Raw genomic sequence first — 16,952 nt, 5'->3', positions numbered from 1 at the left:
CAAGGATGACCACGTGGTGCGTGACGTCACAGCAGATGAGAAACGGGGGCCCAGCTCGCGCCGTCGCGCGAGGCGTCGCGACCAAGGAGGACCACGTGATGCGTGACGTAACGACATAGGAGAAACGGGGCCCCAGCTCGCGCCGTCGCGCGAGGCGTCGCGACCAATGTGTTTCCTGCTTCTGCCGCTATAGGTGCGCTGTAGTGAACACGTGATGCTGGAGCGGCGGTATATACAAGGGGGTGCGCCTGCCTCTGCTAGGCATACACGGGATAGAGATGCCTCCTGGAGACAGGGCTGCTCGTTGGAATGAGAAGCAAAAGTTGCGGCGTGCTACAGAGACTGATGAAGAGCGTGAAGAACGTCTAGCCAAGCGGTGTGCTCGATATGCAACTCGGCGACAATATGCTTCGCATCTGACTAGGCTTAACCTAAGCTAAGCCTCAGCCATTTTTTTTAGGACGACAGCCTTTTATTTTTGCTGATTCCACTAGCGACGACAATGTTACAATACATTTTTAATTTGCCTGATATGCTTACTAACAATAGTTAGCTAACCTTTTCGCCAATACTTTCAGTGGAATGTTTCATTAGAAATATGTACAGCAAGTCGAGAAACGATTACTTCAACAGTTTTCATTATCTCAGTTATCTTAGCTAGAATGAATCCAGTGAGATTTAAATTATGCACCCCCACGAAGTAACACTTACGCATGGCCAAAATTAAGAAACGCAGTCAGCGTGGTCACTTCACTTTCCTATAAACACGTTGCTGAAGCTTAAGTGCCACTTATTTACAAGGAGTGAAATGCGTACTGATGCTGTAAAACAGCAACAGCGTTTCAGTGCTTCTGTCTCAGCATTATGATTCAGCAGTATGAAGCGTCTCTGCTCATCACAGCTTCATCACTGACCGGTGGTCCCTATATTCATTCTGCCTTTGTGAAACCAAGTTACTCCCATAAACCAGCTCAGTAAAGGAATCGCGAAACAAAACAGCTTAAATGGGCATTTCTCAACATGCTGAGCCCGAGCATATTGAGCATTTGGCTTACAGGCAAGTGCTGTATGCACCGGCTGGTTTGCTAACTGCACTAATTGATTCCTTAAATGTAGAGCTTTTATATGTTTGATATCTAGGCAAAAGTTAGCTAAAATGTAATCTGTTGTTTAGGCCATGTTGTAATGGGCACAAACGCAGCAGTCAAGATCATTTAGACGCGAACCAACCAATCCATCGATGTACTGCTCCAGCGGGACAGCCTCGACACCACATGCTAAAACAAAAACCATGTCAAAAGCATAGTCACATAGCGCTGACTCTACAGCCAAGAGTAAGATTTTAGCATATGACAGCTACAAAAAAATTAATATCCATCGTGACTTGTCGTGGCATGCTGTGGTGTTTACAGTATTAACGCCGTCCCATTCCAAAAAAAAAGCTAAGATAGAAGCGGTAATAACACTATATTAGCGTGCACTGAATAGGCCGCAGATACTCTCTTTGTTGTGATAAAAGTGTGAAAGTCAAAATGTTGTCAACGCCAACGCACATAATGAATGCCGATGGCCTATCCAACCCAAGCAGCACACGTGTGTCACTACCACCACGTAGTTAAGGCACGACTGAGGTGTCCACTGTTCCAAGAGGGCAGTTATGTGCCTTTGCTTTGGGTCAGTGGACACCAGAATCGCGCTTATATGTATGTGGGGCGATGAGACAGATGTGGGCTGCAGGCATTGGCAACTTTTGTCACCAGAAACGCGCCGCAGAAGCAAAAGGCCGTCGGCGTTTATTATGTTATTGGCGTTGGCGTTAACGCGATTGCCCCGCCGTTGCTTCCGCAATTCTACTCGGGATGGCCATTGGTCAAAACACAGCCAATTTTTTTTAGGAGGAAATTGTGGAGTATCTCCAGGTGAACACCTCTACCGCGCCGTGAGGGAAGGCAGAAGATGGGAGCTAAAGTAGAAAGATGTGCATTAGTGGAGGCTGCACGAAACGCTGAATCGTACGACGCAACGTTATGAGGCAAACGATTGGCATAATACGATTTGTTCCAACGCGCGGTGACGACAACTACAAATACTAGCACTACGACAGCACTATGCTGTCGCGTAAAACCAAATACTCGGAAAGGGCGATTAAACCAAATACTCAGAAAAAGCGTTTAAATCAAATGGGTTTAGCACTTCCCATATTAAGCTTACGCTCACACTCGCCGCATTCACCGACGCCTCAAAAATATTGGTTATCAGGAAATGAAAGGTGCAGTAACACTTCTTGGACCCCTCAACCACTGCGTGAAGGAAATGAGGAAGGTAGGAGTGAAAGATGAGAGAGAGGTGCCGTAGTGGAAAGCTGGCGAATTTCGACCACCTGGGGATCTCTAACGTTCACTGACATAGCACAGCACATGGAGCTTCGCCTGCACTGAACGAGTCCGCCACAGCAGGGTTCGAACAGTGGAACTCTGGCTCAGCAGCCGAGCGCTCTAACCACTGAGACATCATGGGCCATAGCGGCCAATATGCTCATCATAGCGGCTACAGGCAAGGCCACGCGCGGGGGAGGCTCGCGCCCGAGGCCACGTTCTCAGGTAGGCGTTCGTCAGACTGGCGTCACACCACGGCTACTACCAGGTGGTGCAGCTCAGAGCACTTAACTAATCCACGGCGCTTAGAGCTGAATGAGATGCCTTCTCGCTAAACGTTGTGCCGGCTGTGGCGAAGCTCACACCCGTGGACGCGCAATTAGTGCCATTGAAATGTAATAGGCAATTAAGAACAGTTTACGGGACACGAAAGGCATTCACATTGAAAGGAACAAATATGAGCGCTACTATAAGGCGCGGCTCACATTCTCGTGAAGTGGTCGGTCGGGTCGCGTAGCCGGCGCTGGTGCTTTGTTCGAATAGGGCTAAGTCCGGCGCCACCACGTCGAGTCGTCCTGGCTCGGTTCTGCCAGCTCAGCCCAGCACCGTCAGCACGACACGGCTGGCTCAGATTTGAACAGCTCGAACAGTTGGCTCGGCCCGGCTGGATCCTGCGGAAGCGACGACATCCCAGCACTGTCGGCATGCCTCGACTGCTATGCCCAAAATCGAACGGCATCTTGCCACGTGCTCGCTACCTCTCGCATCGGCTCACGCAGCACTCCCTTTCTCTATTGTACTTTCTGTTCCGAGCCTCCCCCCCCCCCGGTTTTCCCTTCTCCCCGGTCATGCACGCGCTGCAGTGCTCTGCGTCTCCCCCACGTTCGCCTGCCCTTTGTCTTCTTTTTGTTCCCATCTCCCCAGAGGGTGTTGCAAGCATCCGAGGCGAGCGGACGCGTGTCACATGCGCTTCCGCAGTTTTAGGGCTTTTTGACCCGTTCAACCCGACTGGACCACCAAAATTTTGGCTGGGATCGACGCCGGAAGTGAAGAGGACCACGAGGACCCCAAATTCAAGCCGGTGATTCCAATATTTTGGATTTTGTCGGCATTTGAATTTTCCATGTGGCCGACCAGGCGTTAAGCCTAACGAGGCTTAGCAAGAGAGCGGGGTTCCGCGGCCTCCCCGGCCTCGGCCCGAGGTAAAGAAGACCCGGAGCGATGTCCCGAGCAAGCGACCCCAGCTACGACCGACCCTCAGCGACAGGCCCGACAAGATTTTCGGCCGACTCGCAAGAAATAATTGAGAGAAGACCTCCAGGACACCACCGAAGCGACTCCCGAGCAACAGGTCCGAGGCGGACCCGCGGCGGCGGGCAGCCAAGCCCTAGGAAGCAGCACCCCGTCGACGCAACGCTCACAATGTAAGCAACAATGGCGGAACCAACGCAGATTGGGAAATCGCCATGTCGAGAAGGCAGAAGAGACGCCAATGCAGCGATAACAAGCAGTGCGACCCTCATAAGCAAACAAGTAGTAGCCATAGCACACAAAGAAATAGAGGACACCCAGGTCGAACACGTAATTACAGAGATAATTCCCAAAAAGAAAACAAATTCCAAAAGTACCTATATCGTACATCTATACAGCCCACCCAAGCAAACAAATGGGAACTTTATTAGGCTCTTTGAGGAGGCGAAAAAGTTGGCGGGACAAAACACCTTAATCATAGCGGGCGACTTTAACGCCAAGAGTCCGAGATGGGGCTATAACAGAGAGGACAAAAAGGGGCGCGGCATCTGCACGGCGGCAGAGAACGTAGGATGCGAGCTGCTAACCGACGAGAATCAACCGACTAGGCAGGGGAACAGCGTCAGTCCAGACACGAGTCCCGACCTAACCTTCATAAGGGGCGCCAAACAAGCGGAGTGGGAAAACCTACTCGAGAACCTTGGAAGCGACCACCACATAATAAGGATCTGCACGGTGGCGGACAACGTCAGGAGGAAGATTGGCACGGCTCGACTGACGGACTGGGACGCCTTCAGAGCGCACTGCAAGCAGCTCGAGGGCGACATCGGTTCTGCGGAAGAGTGGAGCCAACAACTCAGACGAATCCAAGACCTATACACGAAAGAAGTAGACAAAACGGAACAAACGCCGGAGGTGGACAAGCGGCTCCTGAACCTATGGGAGGCGAGACGCGGGCTCACCAAGCGGTGGAAGAGACAAAAAGTCAACAGGAAGCTAAAGAGGAAAATTGCCGATATAACCAAGCAAACGGACGCAGCTGGCCAGGCAGGGGTGGCAGCAATTCAGCAACTCGCTGAACGCCACCCTCAGCACAGCCAGAACGTGGCAGATCCTCAAGGCCCTCGTGGACCCGAGCAAAAACAAATCCGATGGCAGCAAGTCGATACAGAGGCTGGTGCACCAATACGAAGGCACGGACGAACAACTACTCGAAGAGGTCCGGATCAAGTGCTACGGCAAAGATCAGGTCGAGAGCTACCGAGAAGAATACCGTGGCGAGGAGAACCCGGCCATGGACCGACCCATCACGAGAGAGGAGGTCGTCGAGGCGATAAGATCGGCCACGAAGAACACGGCGGCGGGGGCGGACAAGATCCGGAACTCGCTAATAAGGAACCTCAGTGACGAGGCGATAGATCAGCTTACGACCTACCTCAACAAGCTCTGGCAAGAGGGAAGAGTGCCGGCGGAGTGGAAACACGCCGTCGTCGTGATGATTCCGAAGCCAGGCAAGAAGCTCCAGATCGAGAACCTCAGGCCGATATCTCTAACGTCGTGCCTGGGCAAGCTGTACGAGAAAGTGATCACGAAGAGAATCCAGTCGCACCTGGAAAACGAACAATGGTACCCGGACAGCATGTACGGGTTCAGAGCCAACCTCTCTACGCAAGACGTGCTGCTCCAACTCAAGGAAGAAGTGCTCGAGGCGATGCCGAAGGCGGGCGAAAACGTCGTCATGGCCCTCGACATAAAGGGGGCTTTCGACAACGTAAGCCACGCGGCCATTATGGAGGGCATCAACAACACCAACTGCGGGAAGAGAACGCACGATTACGTCAGAGCCTTCCTGAGTGACAGAACGGCGACCGTGGGGCTGGGCGAGCTGAGAAGCGACGTCTTCCCCACGCCGTGCAAAGGCACATCCTAAGGATCCGTCATATCGCCCGTCCTCTTCAACGTGGCAATGATTGGACTTTCAAGACGGCTCAAGGAGATCCAGGGCATCCAACACGCGATGTACGCCGACGACATCACGATATGGGTCACCCAAGGATCACTCGGGGAGAAGCAAGAAAAACTACAGGAAGCGGCAACTTGCGTAGAAACTTACACCAGAGAGAGGGGCCTAAGATGCTCGACGGAGAAGTCGGAACTCCTCAGGGTCGGCAAGTATCCCACCCAAGCGACATTGGAGGTCGTTCTCGAGGGACACAACATCCCGGAAAAGAACATGATAAGGATCCTGGGCATGTGGTTGCAAGGAAGCCGGAAATGCAGCCACACCATCAGCCTGCTGAGTAAGGCGACAGAGCAGGTGGGCCGTATGATCAACAGAGTCTCCCAAAAGAGATATGGAATGAGAGAAGACACTCTCAAGCTAGTTAATTGTCAGCCGAGTCACTTACTCCCTGCCGTACCACGCGACGACCAAGGCGGAAAGAGAGCACGCCGACATCGTTCTCAGGAAGGCGTACAGGACTGCTCTGCACCTACCCAAGTACACGTCGAACGAAAAGTTGCTCCAGCTAGGCATCAGCAACACCTTCAGCGAGCTCGCCGAAGCTCTGCTGGAAACGCAAACCACGAGACTCAGAGGCACCCCCACGGGACGAGCGCTGCTAAGAAGGTTGGGTCGGGACACGAGCGGACTGGTAGACAGATACGCGGACGTACCGGACCACCTTAGGAAAACCATTAACGTAGGACCATTGCCGAAAAACATGGACACCAATCTTCACGAAAACAGACGAAAAACGAGGGCGAGTACGTGGAGAGAACGCTAGCCCAGTTAGACAACACCGCGTACACAGACGCTGCCGTATATCCGCGCGAGAGAACGCGTAGCCGCGACGGTAGTGGTAAACAAGGAAGGAAACATGATCACGTGTGCCACGGCAAAGGTCGCCGGCACAGCGGAGGCCGAAGAGATTGCCGTTGCGCTGGCGGCAGCAGAAGGCTACAGAACGGGCCGATCTCTCAACATACTGACGGACTCGAAGGAGACGTGTAGGAACTACACGAAGGGCAGGATCAGCAGAACAGCCCTTAAAATACTCAGCGGGGTAACCTCCGCCGAGGAGAAACCCAGGCATAACCTAACCTGGATCCCGGGCCACGCGGGCATAGTGGGAAACGAAAGGGCAGACAGCCTAGCTCGAGGTAACGCATTCCGAGCAGGGCAGTCAAATGCTCCGGAGCTCCGCCTACAGGCTTGCGAGGGGGGATACGCAGAGACCTTGCACTTGCATAGGGGAGCTAGAATTAGATATCCACCACCACACAAAGCCCTAACAAAGGAGGAAGCGACCGGCTGGCGCAGATTACAGACCAACTCCTTTCCTAACCTACACATACTTAATAAGATGTTCCCGACACAATACAGAGCCACCTGCCCTTGGTGCGATGCCACACCTACACTTTATCATATCACGTGGGAATGCAAACGCAACAAAGCATTCCACCAACACGAACACCCGAGTGCGGAGCAATGGGAGAGTCGGCTCACCAGCGGCGAGCTCGCCACCCAAAGGGCCTTAGTGCAGCACGCGACTGATGCAGCACGACTCAGTGGAGCCTTGGAATAGGGGCCCACCCTTGCTGACGAGAAGCCTCAAGTCGCCAGCGCCAGAGAAGACGACGGAGACTTCACAACCGCGAATCCCTTGAAAGATACAATCAAGTTTTCACTCAGTCACCCATCTCCCCAACACCCCTGACGCAGCTGCGGAGATACCACTTAGCTCAGTGGACAGTTACGTGCGCCAGTCGATTTTACGCGACAGATCGATCGGTCGAAAAGCCGTCGGCGTAGTCAGCACCACGCGTCGGAAAAAAATTCAGGGGACACATTGACTGTCTGAAATGCGTAGAGGTGAAAGCGTTTTCGGCAACACTTTGACTGCCTCTGGGCACTGGTGACGTCACATATAATTAATGACTAATTACTAAGTAATGACAAATTACTAATTAATGGCTAGTTACTGGTTAATGACTAAATACTATAATTAGCTCCTAACTGATGACGCTTAAGCTTCGCCTTTAGGAGTGGAACGCGACAGCGTGTTGTAGCTGCCAGAGACTACAGAACGCCACCACCCGTGAGGAAAGGAAATGTTGCAGTAATTCTCTCCGTCATCTCGGTGGACACCTGAACCACACTACTGGAAGAGAGGAAGTGGGAGTGAAAGAAGAAAGAGAAATATGGGCCGTAATGAAGAAAATGAAAATTGTATTTGAGGAAAGGAAATTACACAGTAACTGTCTCGCTTATCTCGGTGGACACCCGTCAAAAGCGTGACACCCCTGCGGACAAGCTTCTGCTGACAGCCTTCTGTCGACAACGATGAGGCATTAAAGACTTTCGTCTTAATAATCGGGGGCTGCCCCCCGGACGGGTTCGAACTCGGGTACTCCGAGCTGAGCGTTTAACCTCGTCAGCAAAGGTGGGGCGGTTACCAGAAATTGGAGAGTGGGAAGGCGATCGCGCTAGCCTTCACGTATTCCGACGCGACGCACCGTCCATGCAGTTAATATGAGCGTTCAAAAAACCAGAATATCTTTCATCCCACGTTGATCAGGTATATTTATCAGCAACAGCCGTGACCAGGGCCCGCTTGCACTAACTTAAATATTGGTTTTGGGGGGAAAAAAATTGCCGACGATTACGTTATAAATTTCAGCGCAGCTCATCAGCTGTTTCAGCGTTTCGATAGACTGAGGCAATGAATTCGAGCAAGACATGTATGTAACAGACAACTTATTTTCTACACGTTTTCCTTCTTCAAGAAAAACACCACTAACAGTTCTTGATTGTCATGAAGGAAGCTTTGTGGTCTGAGAAAGATGGATATACGCTCGACTTGCTGCACCATTGTCAAAGACGAGGTCTACGCAAGTATTTCGCGAGGTTGTCACAGCCGTGGGAGGCGTTACGAGCGAGAGGAACGGGATGTTCTCCCGCATAAGTGGTAAGAAATGCCCCCCACCCACCCTGCCACCTTGGCAGGTGGCAGCGTTGATGGCAAAACGTTGTCAATGCCAAAGCATGCAGCGCACATCTGTTACTACCACCACGCAGCTTAAAGCAAGATTGAGGTGTCCACTGTTCCAAGAGCGCAGTTATGCGCCTTCCTCTGGCTCAGGTGTCCACCGAGATGGGTGACCTACGCGCATTTCCTTTCCTCAAAAACCAATTTACAAATTTTGACCTCTCCTTTCCAAGCACCCCCCCCCCTCTATTGGTTTCGCAGCTGTGGGAGATAGATAATTCCCATTTCCTTTCGTCAAAAAAAAATTACCGACGATTACGTTACTTCCCAATGCGAAATTTGAGCGCAGCAAATAAGCTGTTTCACCTTTTCGATAGATTGAGGCAAAGAAATCGAGCAACACATGTATGCGCTATCACAGAATTTTTTTTTCTTATTTTTCACACGTATTCCTTTAACAAAGACTCCACTAACAGTTCTTGACAGTCATGAAGGAAGCTTTGTGGTCGGAGAAATAGACTGATATATGTTCGACTTGGTACACCAATGCTTGATTCTCAAAGACGAGATGTATACAAGTGCCTCGCGAGGTTGTCACAGCCGTGGGACGCGTTACGAGCGAGAGGAACGGGATGTTCTCCCGCATAAGTGTTATGAAATTTCTGTTTGTCTTTATGTCAACATTAAAGTCCCCCACTACTAACATCGGTGTGGATCGATGGACGGTTAATGCGAGTTGCAGGAAGTGCACGACGTCTTTCGTGAGTGCGGTAGGGGCGAAGTAGGCAGCTACTACCAGCAAGCCGTTGGGCAACTTTGCGGCGCACAGTTCGCCAACTTCATGTGACGTGCCAAACATTTCGACTGGTGGTGGTGGTGGTGGTGAAAACTTTTAATTACTGAAATAGAGTTTGGGAGCCACAGAGTGGCCCCGCTACATGGTCGGCGTCCCTAGTCCGGGACACCGCATGACAATGCCCCGTCTCTAGCCCGTTTCACCAGAGCCCTTTGGGACTCAAGCGAGGAGCAGTTGAGAAGGGCAGTCTCCCATGCCTCTCTGGAAGGGGTAGGGGAAGGGGGGAGGTGGGGATTTTGAGTACATGCCCACACCATGTGGAAGATATCACAGGTCTCCCCACAGTGTGGCCACCGCCCATCCGTGTTAGGATCGTAATGCTTTAAGATTGCAGGACAGAGTAGAGTACCTGTCTGCAGGCGCCTTAAAGTTCGCTCCTCCGTCTTACACAGCCCCTTTGCAGGGGCCGGGAAAAGGCGGTGGATGTCGCTATAATGCGTTATAATTTCCTTGAATCGCAGCAGCGGCTGGTTAGTCTCCGAGCCAGAAGAGCTGGGATGAGGAGCCCGGTGAGTAAGCGCTCGGGCAGCCGCGTCAGCGGCCTCATTACCTCGTAAGCCCTGGTGGACAGGAGCCCAAATGATTCTTTTGGGTGTTGGATCAGTGGCAGTCCGTCTTAGAATACAAGCAGCTAAGGGGGAGATCTCCCCTGCCAAGTAATGATCACATGCTTTTCGGGAGTCCGTAATGATGATTCTCGAATTGGCGTGGGCGGCAGCAAGCGCTATCGCTACTTCCTCGGCTCGCATTGAATTCGGGGCTCGAAAAGAGTCCATCAACGTGCATTTCCTGGTGAACGACAGCGGCCGCGTAAAATCCCGTGGGCGATGGGCCTGCTACGTCTACATAATATACACCAGGTCGGGAGCCGTGTTGTCTCTCAAGAGCCCGAGCCCGCGCTTGTCGCCTGTTTACGTGCATGTCGGTGTCCATGTTACGGGGGAGCGGGGAGACCCAGAGCATATGGCGCCACAGTACTGGGATACGCTCCGCCTCCTCTGGAGTGCAGTCGTGTTGGATGTGTAAGCGGTTTAGCAGGCGGCGCCCAGGGGCCGTCTGCATGAGCCGCGTGTATTGGTTCACGAGGTGGGCCTCCCGCAGCTCCTGGTAGGAGTTTAGCACCCCCAATGCCTTGAGTTTGGCATTAGAGTTAGCCACCGGGAGATCCAGGGCTCGCTTAGTTGCCTTGCGGATGACGGCGTCTATTCGCGCCTCGTCTTGCTTAGTAGTGCGGAGATATGGCACGGCGTAGAGGATCCGGCTAGTCACGAAGGCATAGACGAGCCGAAGCGCGTCCCTGCCCCGCAGACCGCCCCGCTTGTTGGAAACGCGGCGGATCATGCGCCCTACCTGTTCGCCTACTCTCTTGAGTTTCAGAATGGTGGAGTCCGGTCTGAGTCTGTGGTGAATGAAAATGCCCAGAATACGGAGCTCCTCCACCTCTCTAATAGGACCTCCTGACAGAGAGATGAGAATTGCTGTCCTATCCTTTGGGTTCGCTCTGACATGCAAAAGCTCTGATTTCGCTGGAGCACATTGGAGCCCACAGTCAATAGCATACGCATCGACTATGGAAGCGGCCTGCTGAAGGCGGGCCTCCATGTCCCCAAGGCTCCCCTCAGTGGTCCAAATTGTAATGTCGTCTGCATATAACGCGTGTTGAATGCCTTCCACCCGGGCGAGTTGGCTTGGGAGGCGCATCATAGCTATGTTGAACAGGAGTGGTGATAACACCGCTCCCTGAGGGGTACCCCGTGTTCCCATCATGTAAGGGCCGTATTCCTCGCCCTCAATCCGAAGAAAGGCCTGGCGATTAGTCAAGAAATCTCTTACATACGCGTAGGCCCTAGCCCCACAATCGGTAGAACTCAAGTTGGCCAGGATGCTTCCGTGTTTAACATTGTCGAAAGCCCCTTTCAGATCAAGGGCGAGGATGGCTTTGTCATTGTGTTGCATAGTTGTGGGTCGTATTACATCCCTGTGCAGCTGGAGAAGGACATCCTGTGCAGACATTTGGGGGCGAAACCCGAACATGGTGACTGCAAAGAAGCCCTTACTCTCCAGGTATGGAGAGAGGCGATCCCGAACCATCGTCTCCATAAGCTTGCCCGCACATGAGGTCAGTGATATGGGCCTCGGGTTGTCCGTATTCACGGCCTTACCTGTTTTAGGGATAAACGTCACAAGTGACGTTTTCCACTCGGGAGGGAGTGGACGCCCGTCCCAGATCTGGTTGATGTATTCTAATAAATGGAGGTAGGCTGAGTCCGGTAGGTTCGCCAACAGGTTCACTGTTATGTGATCCCGTCCCGGAGCCGTACCCCGGCGCATTTTTGCTGGTATTGCAGAGAGACCTGTGCGCAAGTAGATAGCGACTCCCGCCGCTCTGTTGTGGTCTCTGCGAGCACCACAGCAGTATAGGAAATCTATGATTTCGAGAGGCTCTTCGGGATCCATCCAGGTTTCAGCAAAGCAAAGTACAGAGGAATGGCGCAGAATGTGATCGTGGTGTACGTCCTTGGCATGTGCGGCAAGGGAGCGTACGTTAAGAATGTGGTTGTGAATGATGAATCAAGTGCTGCCAGCGAATGACGCGTCCATTGGCTGTCTGCGTGTGTTACTGATGTGTGGTTAACATGTTAAGCTTCGCCTGTAAGAGTGGAACGCGACAGCGTCTTGCAACGCTGCCAGGGAGTCCACAGAACGCCATCGCCAATTCGGCTGTACGCCTTGCTGGACGGTAAATTTATTTTTTGAGGAAAGGAAATGTATCTCTCTCGCATATCTGGGTGGACACCTGCACCTCGCCGTAAGGGAAAGGGGGAAGATGGGAGTGAACGAAGACGCCGTATTAGCTAGACGCGCCTTTGTTCATTCCAAACCATTCAGCTGGCATTACGGAGTGGCTAGCGTGCTCGTATCGCACTCCGGAGACCCTGGTTCGATTCCCCAACTCGACCAATTTCGTTCTCGGTTTTATTGATTTATGCGGTCTAACTAGAAAGGTTAATTAGGCTATTTCATATTTATATTCTTGTATTTCTATCCATCGTGTTCTGTCATTAACCTGTCAATTGTTGGAACTGTCTAGGATGTTCGACACAACGTATATGAAACGAGCAACGTCTTACTGAGTGGGGAAGTGCGTGGTGGTGGAGGGAACGCGGCTTCGTACTTATGTTTTTTTCAGCAGCGTCTCCTTCCGCGGACGCTGTTGTCGCTGCGGCGCGCGTCTTTCTTTATTTTCTTTTCTTCTGACCTCTTCATTCTCCTCTGTATTAATTAGGCTAATTGATTAATTAAGCAATTAACTAAACTCAGTCCAACTTAGTTGCAGCATCACTATACGATCCCTTTGATTGGTTGCATGGTTACTAGCCAAAGTACAATTGGCCCCATTTGAAATTCGCGCACTGTGACGTCACGAGCATTTCGACCAATTGAAAAGCGTGACATTGGGGGCGGAGCTGGTTACGAGGCCGACGACGACGCGAAACCCAGGAACGGACGCCAAAGAGCTGCGCTCTAAAAAATTGGGAGCACGTTTCAGCTTAGTCATTAAAGTGGGACGCGACAGCGTGTTGCAGCGTTGCCAAGAGGTCCACGGAACGCCATCGCCCGTTCGGCGCGACGACGCCTTGGCCCAAGGAAAGGAAACTACGCTTGTCTCTCATATTTCGGTGGACACCGAACCGCGCCGTAAGGGAAGGAAAATGTAATGAAAATTGATTTTAAGGTAACGACGATCTGCTCACATCTCGGTGGACACCCGAACAGCGCTGTAAGGGCCTTAAGGAAAATTAAATGAAAATTGATTTTAAGGAAAGGAAATACGCCCGTCTCTCATAGCTCGGTGTACACCCGAAAAGGATGGACATCACAGTACATCTTTAAATCACCCTTCTAAGCCAACACCACATTCATTCACTAGACACGCCTTTGTTCATTCCAAATCATTGAGCTGCCGTGGCAAGTAGTTAGCATGCTCTTCTCGCACTCCGGAAGCTCTGGTTCGATTCCCCAACACGGCAAATTTTCCTACTGTTTTATTATTGCGAAAGCAATACTACGCTAGGTTTTGAGCCTTCAGCGTGGTCCCGGCGGTAGTCACGTTTGACCTTTAGACGGCCTCCATTTTGATGACGCGTGGAGGCGCTCGCGTCTGTGACGTCATACCGAGGTGAAATCAGCTACCAAGTCGGTTAGTCATCGCGGTCCCAGCGGTAGCCACGGAGCTCCGCAGATCCCAGGCAGTAAGAGAGGAGACTGCGTTCATTTCGAGGTAAGGAAATGCGTCTTACCAAGTTTAGTGGACACCTCAATAACACTTTAAGCTAATTCCGGTGATGCGCTCTGACATAGCACTGTAGACTGCGTTGATTTGGAGGAAAGCAAAGGCGCCTTACCAACTCTGTGGTTTAGTGGACACCTCAATAGCACTTTCAGCTAATTTCGGCGTTCACTGACGCGCGCTCTGACATAGCGTTGTAGACTGCGCTGAGTTGGAGGAAAGGCGCCGTACCAACTCTGTGCTTTAGTGGACACCTCAATAACACTAAGCTATTTCCGGCGTTCCGTGCAGCACTCAGGTTTTCGCCTTTCGCTACTTTAGTCGCTAAAGTTGCTCGTAATTTGCTTTCGCAACCTACCGGGCTTAACCAAGCTAAGCCTCTAATTTTTTATTAATTAATGCATCTGGGATTTTTCGCGCACGGCCAACGCCGCTGACGACGACACCGGATATTCTGCGACACGGGGCCCTTAAAACGATTATACGTTACTTCCTAATGCGAAATTAGAGCGCAGCGCATCAGCTGTTTCAGCTTATTGATAAATTGAGGCAAAAAATTCGAGCAAGACATGTATGTACAATTACAGACAAATTATTTTTCACACATATTCCTTCCTCAAGAAACACTCCGCTAACAGTTCTTGATTGTCATGAAGGAAGCTTTATGGTCGGAGAAATAGATAAAAAAAATGGATGAGGCTTAGCTAAAGGTTATGCCTAGTCAGATGCGAAGCATATTGATGGCTGGTAATACATGGCTTTCCTTGGTTGACGTTCATCCCGCTCTTCATCGGTCTCTGTGGCACGCTGAAGCTTTCGCTTCTCGTTCAAATCAGCCCTGCTTCTAGGCGGCATCCCAACACCTGGCCGCCTCGTAAGTGCCCGGAGAGCGAGGCAAGCTCAGCTTTACACCGCTGCTGTAGCGTCACGTGGTCAGCTGCAGCGCCTCTGATGTGGAGCCTCCACCGCCGCGGCCGACCGCGCGAGCCGGCAGCCCCTCTCTCCTCTGCTGTGACGTCATGTTGTCACGTGGTGTCACGTGGTCACGCTAAAGGTCAATGGTAGCTCCACCGCCGCGCTCGACGGGCTGTAGTGTAGGTCTAGTAATATGCTTCGCATACTATAAGCTTGTGTTGCTGCACCAATGCCTGGTTCTCTATGCAAGTATTTCGCGAGGTTGTCACAGCCGTGGGAGGCGTTACGAGCGAGAGGAACGAGATGTTCTCCCACATGAGTGGTAAGGAATTCCTGTTTATATCTACATTAAAGTCCCCCACCCACCCTGCCGCCCTGGCAACTGGCAGTTAATGGTTGATCGCGAGAATTCGCTTACCGTTGTCAGTGCTAACGCATGCAGCCCACATCTCTTTCATCACCCCACGTACCTCTATAAGCAAGATTCAGGCGTCCACTGACCCAGGGAGCCAAAATTATGCGCACTTCCTTTCCTTGAAATAATCGGAGTGGTAAACTGGTTTTCAGGAAAGGAAATGGCGCATTATCTGTCTCGCACGTCTCGGTGGACACCTGAACCGTGCCGTAAGGAAAGAGAGGAAGGTGGGAGTGAAATAAGGAAAGAGAGAGGTCACAAAATGATCATAGTGCAAAACGCAGTCAACGCCAACGCCAATGAACGCCGACGGCCTATGGCTTCAGCGCCACGTTTCTGGCACAACGTTGTCAATGCCTGCAGCCCACATCTCTCTCTCTCATCACCCGCACGTACCTATAAGCGCGACTCAGGCGTCCACTGACCCAAGGAGTCACTTACGTGCACTTCCTTTCCTGAAAATGGCCCAACGTTGTCAATGCCAACGCATGCAGCGCACATCCGTCACTACCGCCACATAGCTTAAAGCATAACTGAAGTGTCCACTGCTCCAAGAGGAGAATTATGCGCTTTTCCCTTGCTTTCCAACCTCCCGCTGCATTTGTTTTCTCAGCTTGAAGCGCGATTGAGGTATCCACTGTTCCAAGAGGGCAGTTATGCGCTTTTCCTTTCCAAGTTCCCCTCCATCTAAGTAAGGTGTCCACTGCTGGTTACAACAGACAACGGCGACAGCGACGCCGCGAAACAGAAACGGGCGCCAAGGAGCTGCGCTCTAAAATTACGCGGCGTTTGTAGTGTGCTGCCTAAATCACGAACTCGTGCAGCGAGATCTGTACGTGTACGAACCATTTCGCTGCCGCGGTGGCTCAGCGTTATGGTGCTCGGCTGCTGACCCGAAAGACGTGGGTTCGATCCAGCTCGCGGCGGTCGAATTTCGGTGGAGGCAAAATTCTATATAGGCCTGTGTACTTTGCAATGTCAGTGCACGTTAAAGAACCGCAAGTGGACGAAATTTCCGGAGCCCTTCACTACGGCGTCCCTCATAGCTTGAATCGCTTTGGGCGTTTGTCTAAAGCTTTCAGAATGCTTCCCTCACACGTGTGCCCTTTTGTAAACGTTGACCGCAAGGTTAGAACGCGCTTTGGTGGCTCAATGGTTGCAACGCTCTGCTACTGCGCAGAAGCACCCGCGCTCAATTCAAGTCATGGAGGCAGCGTTTAGACAGGCAAAGAGCAAAAAAAAAAACGCCCGTGTGCGGGGTGATTTCAATTCGCGTTGAAGACTCCCGGGTGGTATACATAATTCTGGAGCCCCTCACTACAGCACCTCTTTCTCTGTCTTCTTTCACTTCTCCATCCCTAGCCTCATGGCGCGGTTGAGGTGTCCACCGAGATGGGACACTTACTGCATGTTTTCGACTTTTAGAGCGCAGCTCTTTGGCGTCCGTTCCTGGGTTTCGCGTCGTCGTCGGCCTCGTAACCAGCTCCGCCCCCAATGTCACGCTTTTCAATTGGTCGAAATGCTCGTGACGTCACAGTGCGCGAATTTCAAATGGGGCCAATTGTACTTTGGCTAGTAACCATGCAACCAATCAAAGTGATCGTATAGTGATGCTGCAACTAAGTTGGACTGAGTTTAGTTAATTGCTTAATTAATCAATTAGCCTAATTAATATAAAGGAGAATGAAGAGGTCAGAAGAAAAGAAAAGACGCGCGCCGCAGCGACAACAGCGTCCGCGGAAGGAGACGCTGCTGAAAAAAACAAGTACGAAGCCGCGTTCCCTCCACCACCACGCACTTCCCCACTCAGTAAGACGTTGCTCGTTTCATATACGTTGTGTCGAACATCCTAGACAGT

At 51.7% G+C, this 16,952-nt stretch overlaps 1 protein-coding gene across 9 annotated transcripts in view; it reads right to left on the bottom strand.

Moving 5' to 3' along the window:
- LOC149336179 (uncharacterized) overlaps positions 1–16,952 on the bottom strand; it is a 75,325-nt gene that overhangs the window by 51,456 nt on the left and 6,917 nt on the right. For 8 of the 9 annotated variants that reach the window (XR_016284166.1, XM_089552708.1, XM_089552705.1 and 5 more), the window contains exon 3: positions 2,861–3,046. The exons of the other annotated variant lie outside the window; for it this stretch is intronic. The gene's annotated coding sequence lies outside the window, so the exon portion shown is untranslated. The remainder of the gene's footprint in view (positions 1–2,860; positions 3,047–16,952) is intronic. 9 annotated transcript variants of the gene reach the window in all.

The sequence above is a fragment of the Amblyomma mixtum genome, chromosome 7, assembly GCF_055824585.1.
Source record: "Amblyomma mixtum isolate Tamu chromosome 7, ASM5582458v1, whole genome shotgun sequence".
Taxonomy (NCBI): domain Eukaryota; kingdom Metazoa; phylum Arthropoda; class Arachnida; order Ixodida; family Ixodidae; genus Amblyomma; species Amblyomma mixtum.
The sequence above is the reverse complement of the archived record's forward strand: the minus strand, read 5'-3'. Positions and strand labels throughout refer to the sequence as shown.